This window comes from Rhinatrema bivittatum, chromosome 2, assembly GCF_901001135.1.
Source record: "Rhinatrema bivittatum chromosome 2, aRhiBiv1.1, whole genome shotgun sequence".
NCBI classification, from domain to species: Eukaryota; Metazoa; Chordata; class Amphibia; order Gymnophiona; family Rhinatrematidae; genus Rhinatrema; species Rhinatrema bivittatum.
This window is the reverse complement of record NC_042616.1, coordinates 613110474-613120908: the sequence shown is the minus strand read 5'-3', so window position 1 is coordinate 613120908 and position 10435 is coordinate 613110474. Positions and strand designations below refer to the sequence as shown.

At 44.7% G+C, this 10435-nt stretch overlaps 1 long non-coding RNA gene across 1 annotated transcript; it reads left to right on the top strand.

The window, feature by feature from the left end:
- The first annotated feature begins 2258 nt into the window (after positions 1–2258).
- Positions 2259–2791, top strand: LOC115086230. The gene is made up of 3 exons (XR_003855176.1): positions 2259–2297; positions 2532–2603; positions 2755–2791. It is a non-coding gene; the product is annotated as an uncharacterized LOC115086230 (long non-coding RNA).
- The last annotated feature ends 7644 nt before the right edge of the window (positions 2792–10435 follow it).

Below are 10435 nucleotides of genomic sequence, written 5' to 3'. Positions count from 1 at the left end.
AGAATTGCACCCCAGCTTTTCGTTGATGCATCCATCATTAGTATGAGTTGGTGCATCTGGAGGTGAAATGACACTCCTATTGTTCAACTTTTGGAACTGACTGAGCAAAAATTATTTTTCATTTGATGACAAATTTTTCTTACAGATTCAGGCTATTGCCATGGGTGCCACTCTGGCTCCAGATGTGGCCAACATTTATGTTGCTGATTTTGAAACCACATTCATCCAACATAGTATATGGAATCAACATCTCAAATGTTGGAAGTGGTACATAGACAACATTTTTGTAATATGTTGAGGGTCTGTACCTGCACTGTTAGAGTTCCATCAGTGGCTTAATGCACTAAATCCATATCTTAAATTTACTATCAATTATTAGGGATGTGAATCGTTTTTCAACGATTAAAATTATCGTCCGATAATGTTAATATCGTCTTAAATCGTTATAGAACACGATACAATAGAAATTCTAACGATTTATCGTTAAAAATCGTTAAATCGTGTTAGTGCGCACTAACGGGAGTTAGTGCGCACTAACTCCCCGTTAGTGCGCACTAACTCGATTTACTGCTCACTAACTGAAAATGATACAAATAAACACTTTCCAGGTCACTGAAGGTCAGTTAGGAATGAATATGTGTTCCTATTGGCTGGCTGCCCTCTTATCTATTGATGTTACCAAGGTTACCACTGAGGTGATGGTTGGGGGGATGGGAAATGGAACTGGAAACTAACGAACACCAACAGAAAATGAAACAAAGTGTTCACACTTCCCAGGTCAGTAAAGGTCACTTAGGAATGAATATGTATGTATGTATTCCTATTGGCTGGCTGTGCTCTTATCTATTGATGTTACCAAGGCTAACACTGAGGTAATGGTTGGGGGGATGTGAAATGGAAACAGTTGGAAGCTTGACAAAAAAAAGTAATGTAATGATCAGCACTCACGTGACTAGAACTTGTTTGTTTATTATTTTTGTTAGCAGGCACCTGAAATGCTAGTGCATGTTGAATTTGCCAATCACTGTGCATTTTAGAAAGGTGGTCCTGGCTGGAACTGTACACAGTTCAAATATATGTAATTGATTGTTGGTAAGTGTGTTTTTTAAGTAGCCACACTGTCACAAGTATGTTTACTTTTCCTCCTACTTAACTCACTAGCTCAGCTTTGTAAGAAGGGCTTCTCTGCTTGTGTGTTGTTTTTGTTTGGTGTGAGGAGAGCAGAAACATCAGATCTTTATTCAATCTACTACAGTTATCTCTTACAGTGCCCTATCCCTATTAATACCAGGAGTGTTGTGATCTTCCTGCACACAGTGCCCTAACCCTGATACCAGTCTGAGACAGCTCCCTCCCTGCATTACTAGTGAGAGGCTGGCTTCACAGACAGGGGGGAGCTGCCTGACCCTCACTCCTGACTTCCCCCATGTCCCAGCTAGTGAATAGTGTGTGGGTGAGGGGGGGGGGGGGGAGGATGGTGAAGTCTGAGACAGCTCCCTCCCTGCATTACTAGTGAGAGGCTGGCTTCACAGACAGGGGGGAGCTCAGCTGCCTGACCCTCACTCCTCCGGGGTATTGTGATCTTCCTGCACACAGTGCCCTATCCCTGATACCAGGAGTGTTGTGATCTTCCTGCACACACAGTGCCCTAACCCTGGCACCAGGAGTGTTGTGATCTTCCTGCACACAGTTCCCTAACCCTGACTCCTCCCCTCCACCATGTCCCAGCCAGTGAATAGTGTGTGGGTGAGTGGTGGGGGGGGGGGAGGGGAGGGAGGGATGGGAAGGGAGAGACAGCCCCTGCATTCAGGGGCTGTCTCTCCCTTCCCATCCCTCCCAGGGAGTGGGGCTGTCTCTCCCTTCCCATCCCTCACAGGGAGTGGGGCTGCTTGCCCCTTCACCTCCCCCCACCCCCTCCCCTTCCTCTTCTCTCTCCCATATACCAGCAGTGGGGGATGTGAAGGGTGGGATACTTCAGCCCTTTGCATTCTGAGCTTCTGAACTTACTTTTTTCATCTTCTTTTTTATTTTCTCATTGTAGATGGATCGTGATAGGGAGTCAGCCCGACCGTCCTCCTCAAAGACAGATCGTGATGCTAGGTCCAGGAAGCCACGGTTCACACAGGCAGATGTGGACCTCCTAGCCCGGCTACTCCTCCTGGATGAGGAGCATCTCTACACCCCCTCAGGCAGCAGGCCTAACCTTCAAAGGGAGACTGCAGCCTGGGTGGCTCTCCAGGAGGAGTTCTGCCGGAGAGCCTCTTACCCGCGTGAGATCGAAGATCTCAAGAAGAAAGGTGAGAGATAATGTTAGTGGTGTATTATATTTATTTATATTTATTTATCATTTCAAAATGATGGGATTTGTATTTGGGAATTTTGAATGCCACATTAAAAGATAGCTAAGTATTTTTTTATTACTAAATTTTATATATTGCATAAAAAAATAACCTAGTAGGGCATGTTGTGTTTGTAATTAATTTATTAATCAATTAATGTTATTCTATTTCCTTTCTACCTCTAATTCTCAGGTCGGCATCTGAGACTTCACGAGGGTGATTGGCTTGAGGAGGTCCGCCTGACTTTAGCGCGTCCTTCGCCTGGTAGGTTGTTTGAGAATACTACACAAGTACACAAATATTATTCAATTAATTGTAATGGGATTTGTGTTTAATATTGTTTGTGTCAGTTCCAATTCCTTTTTTTTTAATTTTAACTGTTGTTCTCTGAAATTTGATCTGTGTCTTCGTACAGAACCACACACCAGCAGGGACGAGGCGGGGCTTCCTGGGCCCAGTGGCTGTCAGCAGAGGACGGAGGGAACCGTCACTGGTGGGCCAGGTATTATATTATTAGATAATTGAGCCCTGACCATTGACCAACATGCTGCAAATGTGAATGGGGGATGAATGTGAGACTGAGGGAAGGGGGTATTAGTCACTGTGAGAGGGGAGGGAGGCAGTGGGAGGAAGAGGATGAGTGAGGAAGAAGAACTGTAGAAGAGTGCCGTGTTAAAAAATGAACTGAAAAACATTTTTTTTTAATGTAGCACGTGTGTACGGGCTTAATGGCTTGTATTTTGGCCCACAGGGCCAGTATGTATGTGGTAGTACTAGTAGTAGTAGTTTGTCTAGTATCTGTCTGAGGCAGAAAATCAAAATTATTGTTTGTGATCAGTCAGTTATATAGGGTGGGATAGATGTATGTTATGTTATATATTTATATAATACTATCTCTAATTATCTAGAATGATATCCCTCCACTCTCCCTCTCCGAGGTTGTAGACTATAAACTCATTTTTCCAAAACCCTGCAATTTAGTAAACTAAGGGGTTGAATGTATTTTAATATTATAAACTTGCTGGTGTGTACAATACTGGTTTGTGGCCCTCGAGGACCATAACTGCCCACCCCTGTTCTATATCTTATGTAGAATTTTTTACATTTCTTTACAGGGCAAGAAGAGGCAGCCACAGCCACCAGTGCCACTGCCAGTGCCCAAAGGATGGAGGCAGCCACAGCCGGGCCCAGCAGCACCAGCACCAGCACTGCTGCTTTACTCCCTGCAGGATCTCCTCCAAGCTGCGTATGCACTGCACATGCGCAGTTTGGCATACTGAAGGAGATCCTGCAGGGAGTAAACAGCATCAGGGCAGATGTCAAGGATGTGCAGAGGAGGCTGTCAGCCATGGAGGAGGCCTTTCAGGAGCGGAGGGCACAGGTATCTCATCCTCATGAGATGCCTCATGAGGAGGAGATGCCACTGCCCTCTGCTCCAGAGCAGGATCCTCCTCTCGGGTTGCCATTCTCCTCTCCACATCCTTGAGTACTGGGTGCTAACACATAATTTTTTTTTGGTATGTTGTCATTGTAAAGTTATATTTTTATAACAGTGTTATTTAATTTCGTTATAGTTTTGTAGTTAATAAAATGTTTTAAATTTGAGAAATATTAGTGGACTCAATTATTAAAATTATTATAAATTGGGATTTATAGTCAACAGATTTTCTAACATGCACACAGCAATAAAATTACCAGTGTTATCAATTAGTCTTTCAGTTTCCACTCCAGTCCATCTGCAACTCATCAAGATCAGCCTCAGCTTCCCCCATTTCTCCCAGACCACGACCTAGTCATGATTTGACTGTTAAGACTTCTTATACTATCACTTACTCCAGATAAAGAGCGAGAGTAAATATAAAGCTGCCAAATCTACACATACAGTAAATCTCTTATAAAATAGCAACTAACATACATAAATGTTGGCCTCCACTTGGGAACACCTAGACCATCCCTTTTTTTCACACGTGTAGATTTACTCATGTTGTACTATATAAAGAAGTATATGCTATTTATTTACACACGTAAATGCTGTTTTTTATTAATGCAACTTGAAAATTCAACTTAACATGTATCTGCTCCGCAGGGAGAAATAATTAAATCTCGGCCAGAAAAACCTTTTACTGACCACAGGGAGGTTAAGTAACTCATGACACAACTGGAGATGGTTTTGATTTAGGCACTAACTTACGTGGTCAGGCTTTATTTATAGAGAGTGAGACAAATTGGTCCCTATAAACCAGGGTTTTCCAAATAAATAACCACTCACTAAGCCGGATTTTATGCATGATGTAAATTTGCATATACTGAGTCCCCATGATATGCAAATGTATCTCATGCATAATTTTTTGTGGATATTCTAAAAATCCAACTGGCTGTGGAATCCCCAGGACCGGTTTGGTAAGCTGAGCTATAAACTGTCTCAGCCTGAAAAATAAACCATGCCCCTATCACATATACATTAACTGCTTAGAGCGACTATGTTCAAAACTCAAAAATACTTTAACTGCCTGTTCTCTAACTGCTGCTAAATAAGCGCACACAGTTGATAGACACAAACTTAGGTTTCTTGCTTGCATGTACAAAGTCCTTATTCATCAAGCTGACAAGATAGATGATAACAGCACAGCAGACACCTGAGGTGAAGAGGCAGGGTCAGTTCTATCATGAGGCAGTGCTACTGCTGAATGCTCCACCCTGCTGTGTTCCCAAACGACCTTGCATCCCCATCCTAGACAAGAGACTCACTCCTCCTCCCAGTCACAGCGAATTTTCACATTATCAAGCAGCGGAAGGTTCATTTTGATGAAAACCAATTCCTCAACTAAGTCTGGATTCAAACGTGCACGGTGTGGACTCACAATGTTCCCTGTCAATGAAAATACTCTTTCACTTTGCACACTGGTGGGTGGGCAGGAAAGAAAGTGTTGTGCTACTATGGAAAGATAAGGCCACATTGAAGCTTTTTCTGCCCAATATCTCAGAGGATCTGACTCCATGCTCTGAACTTGCTCAGAGAGAAAAGCCTTCACATGAATTTTTGCAACCTTATCTTGCAGGTATTGCTGCTGGTTAGCAGCACCACCAGTCTCAAATCTGACACATCTTGCTCTTGCTTTTGAAATAGCACCAGTTGCATGAAATTTGGGAGGAGAATGGGTTGTCATCATGGGAGGGAAGCAGCTGGTGGAACTGGAAGCAGCTGAGCAGGATGGAGTGGGAGGAGTTGAAATCTTTTCAACCATTTGAATCAACTTATTTGTCCAGGATGCAAGAGTATTGCACTTGAGAGCAATACTGCCTTTCACACGTGGGTCACACATAGTAGCTAACATATAGCTATCCTTTTCCATTAGAGGTTTCAACCTTTTCCGTACTTGCTCTTGTAAGCATCTCACAAGCTGCAACACTTCCTTCGACAAATCTGTCTGATGCAGAAATTCCTGTAATACCTGCTCCAGATCATATATTACAGGAATGATATCACCTAACGTGGCTGTAGCTGCACTCAGTTCATCAGTATATTCTTTGAAAGGCTTGAGGACATACACCATCTGTGCAATGTTTGTCCAGTCCTGACATCCAAGTGGATTTTCCAATCCAATTTCAGATTCCATTGCCAAGTCATGCAGAGGTGTCTGTTGTTCAGACAACCTCTCCAACATAAGATAGGTGGAATTCCATCTGGTAGGCACATCCTGAACAAGGTTATGCAATGGTGCCCTAACTGCTTTTTGTTTTTCTCTGAGTTCCTTCCCACTTTTCACACTGCGATTGAAATGCCCAGTTATTTTGCGGCACTTTTCAATCAACCGCTTCAGGGCTTGACGACTAGTACCTTGCACTTCCTTGGCACCTAGCCCCAACGCATCCCTCACTACCAGGTGCAGTGTATGTGCAAAGCATCGGATGCCTTTGAATCCACCATCCTCCAGAGCCTTACTCATATTGGCAGCATTGTCAGTAATGATATATCCATTTAAACATTCCGTATCACTGCTTCTAAGTAGCCCTTTCCATCCTTCCATCATCCCCTGAATTGTCTGTAGGATATTTTCAGAAGTATGTCTCTTGTCTAGCACTTGAGCATGCAGTAAAGCCCACCGGTATCCTGGAGAAAGCTTTTTGGAGCTGCTGGTGCTACTGCCACTGCTTGTGCTTCTGCTGTCAGTTAATGCCTCATCCAGCTGCCACCAATGCGCTGTTAGAGACAAATATGCATGTGTTGCATTCTTACTAGTCCAAAGATCAGTGGTGAGATGTATGCTCCTTCCCTTTGCCCTTGCCATCACAATCTGCATTTCAGCACGACATTGTGAGTACAGGGAAGGAATCACCTGATGGGTAAATGTAGTTCTTGATGGAATTTTGTACTCAGGGGCTACAAGATGCATCAGCTGCTTAAATCCCTCATTCTCTACAATCTGCAGTGGCTGATCATCCACAGCAATCATTACAGCAATTTGTCGTGTCAACACTTTGGATACTACTTGCTTCCTAGTCCGTGAAATGGAAGAAGGACACCACCCCATCTGCTCAACAGTAGCTTGCCGCTGCTGCCGTGGAAGAGGAGAAGGAGAAGACTGCTTCTGCTTCACATACACACAATCTTCTGATGTAATTTCCTTCTGTGGCTTCCCTGCAGCTTCTTCTGCAAGCAACAGTGCTCTATGTTCTCTTTCCAGGTGATATTTCATGTTGGTGGTAGTAAGATGTCCAAGAGTTCTTCCATGGCTCACCATCCTTTTACAATGGATACATTGAGCACATCTCCAATCATCAGTAACATTAAAATGATTCCAAACCTTTGATGTTTTTCTACTGTCCCTTACTCTAGGCTGGACATTTCTTGTCAGTGTTGTCATCAGAGTAGGAGTAGAAGTACTAGGAGTAGAAGTAGCAGAAGTTGGTGTTGTAGTAACCTGCAAATTTTCAACTGGTTTAGGAATAGAGAGGATACTACTGGCACTGACAGTGGTTTTTTTGACAATCGGACTACCATCATCTGATTCATCATCACTACTATCACTGTCATTGGTGGTGTTCTTCTCCTCATCCTGAATATCATCATTGTCATCCTCCTCCTCAGACTCAGAGTCCTCTGATTCTCTATTCAGCACTTTCTGTAGCACTTCATCCATCAATAAACTTTGCTGCTGCTGCACAGATTTCACTTTCACCTTTCCAGATTTTGCTCCTTCCTTGTCCTGCAAGTTACCTTGCTCCTTTACATTTGCTGAAGTAGAAGGGGTATCATCAAATCGCAGTTTTTTCCTAATGACTGGAATTTTCTTTCCAGTAGCACTCTTCTTCTTACCAGCAAACATTTTAAAACGTTATGGCTGCAAGTCCAGTCCAGTACCAACAAGTAAGCTGGCACAGCAGTGTACTGAGTGAGCAGCACCTAATAGATAAGATATAAAGAAGGGTTAAATAGTTAGGGAGTGACTTCGTCAGTCAGTGACAGGTCACTGTGTGATAATCTGACTAGTGGCTCACATGCGTGGCTAGTAGCCAGCCACTAGCCAATGACACTAGGCTACCCCATAATATTATATTTACTTATACTTGCACTACTAACACAAACAATTTGTTTATAAATTTAAGGCTCACGTGCAAGTCCAGCACCAACACAGGAGTAGTGGCTGGCTAGTGGCTAGTGTAAGACGACACACTAGTTTAGTAGACTGATATTTCAGTATTTATTTAATCAATCACCAGCTGCAGCTAATACAGTCCACTGATTGATTGATAAGATTATATATATAAAGGAGACCTGCCTTTTCAACAAGCTGGAGTCAGTGTCTGCAGTAAAGGAGACCTGCCTTTTCCACAAGATGGAGTTAGTGTGTGCTGTAAAGGAGACCTGCCTTGTCCCCAAGCTTGAGTCAGTGTGTGCAGTAAAGGAGACCTCGTAGGGATGTGAATCGTTTTTTTGATGATTTAAAATATCGTCCTATATATTTTAAATCGTCAAAAATTGTTAGAGCCGTGACACAATAACAATTCCTCCGATTTATCATCTAAAAATCGTAAATCGGGGGAAGGGGGAGGGGAAGGGGAGGGCGGGAAAACCGGCACACTAAAAAGAACCCTAAAACCCACCCTGACCCTTTAAAATAAATCCCCCACCCTCCCGAACCCCCCCAAAGTGTCTTAAATTACCTGGGGTCCAGTGGGGGGTAGGGCGGGGAAACCGGCAAGCTAAAGCAACCCTAAAACCCACCCCGACCCTTTAAAATAAATCCCCCACCCTCCTGCCAGGGTTAGGGCACTGTGTGCAGGAAGATCACAACACCCCGACCCTTGAAAATAAATCCCCCACCCTCCCGAACCCCTCCAAAGTGCCTTAAATTACCTGGGGTCCAGTGGGGGGCAGGGCGGGGAAACCGGCACGCTAAAGCAACCCTAAAACCCACCCCGACCCTTTAAAATAAATCCCCCACCCTCCCGAACCCCCCAAAGTGCCTTAAATTACCTGGGGTCCAGTGGGGGGCAGGGCGGGGAAACCGGCACGCTAAAGCAACCCTAAAACCCACCCCGACCCTTTAAAATAAATCCCCCACCCTCCCGAACCCCCCAAAGTGCCTTAAATTACCTGGGGTCCAGTGGGGGGTAGGGCGGGGAAACCGGCACGCTAAAGCAACCCTAAAACCCACCCTGACCCTTTAAAATAAATCCCCCACCCTCCCGAACTCCCCAAAGTGCCTTAAATTACCTGGGGTCCAGTGGGGGGTAGGGCGGGGAAACCGGCACGCTAAAGCAACCCTAAAACCCACCCTGACCCTTTAAAATAAATCCCCCACCCTCCTGCCAGGGTTAGGGCACTGTGTGCAGGAAGATCACAACACCCCAACCCTTGAAAATAAATCCCCCACCCTCCCGAACCCCCCCAAAGTGCCTTAAATTACCTGGGGTCCAGTGGGGGGCAGGGCAGGGAAACCGGCACGCTAAAGCAACCCTAAAACCCACCCCGACCCTTTAAAATAAATCCCCCACCCTCCCGAACCCCCCAAAGTGCCTTAAATTACCTGGGGTCCAGTGGGGGGCAGGGCGGGGAAACCGGCACGCTAAAGCAACCCTAAAACCCACCCCAACCCTTTAAAATAAATCCCCCACCCTCCCGAACCCCCCCAAAGTGCCTTATATTACCTGGGGTCCATTGGGGGGGAGGGCGGGGAAACCGGCACGCTAAAGCAACCCTAAAACCCTCCCTGCTATGGCCGGCGCCATTTTCCTTATGAAAAAACAATTCGCGCCAGGAGATCGCTCCCGGACCCCCGCTGGACCCCCAGGGACTTTTGGCCAGCTTGGGGGGGGCCTCCTGACCCCCACAAGACTTGCCAAAAGCCCAGCGGGGGTCCGGAACGACCTCCTGCAGTCGAATCGTGTTGTCTACGGGCGGCACCCTTTTGCGCAAATGGAGATTCACATCTCTAGAGACCTGCCTTATCACCAAACTGGAGTCAGTGTGTGCAGTAAAGGAGACCTGCCTTGTCCCCACCCAAGCTGGAGTCAGTGTGTGCGCATATTATAATGCAATGCACAGGAAGCAATGAGGTGACTGCAGGAGTAGTGCACTGGCTGCCTACCTAGGCTTGAATATATTAATGCTGCAGTACTAATACAAATAAATTATAATTCTGCTAAGCTGCCACTAGCCTCACCAGTTACACTAGCCAAGTAGCTTAGTCAGACATTCACCACCACCTAATAATAATGAATTATTAATTCAGTGATATAACAAATCATTTTAAAAAAATTGAGTAGGTTAATATAAGAGATGACTGTAGTAGATTGAATAAAGATCTGATGTTTCTGCTCTCCTCACACCAAACAAAAACAACACACAAGCAGAGAAGCCCTTCTTACAAAGCTGAGCTAGTGAGTTAAGTAGGAGGAAAAGTAAACATACTTGTGCCAGTGTGGCTACTTAAAAAATACACTTACCAACAATCAATTACATATATTTGAACTGTGTACAGTTCCAGCCAGGACCACCTTTCTAAAATGCACAGTGATTGGCAAATTCAACATGCACTAGCATTTCAGGTGCCTGCTAACAAAAATAATAAACAAAGAAGTTCTAGTCACGT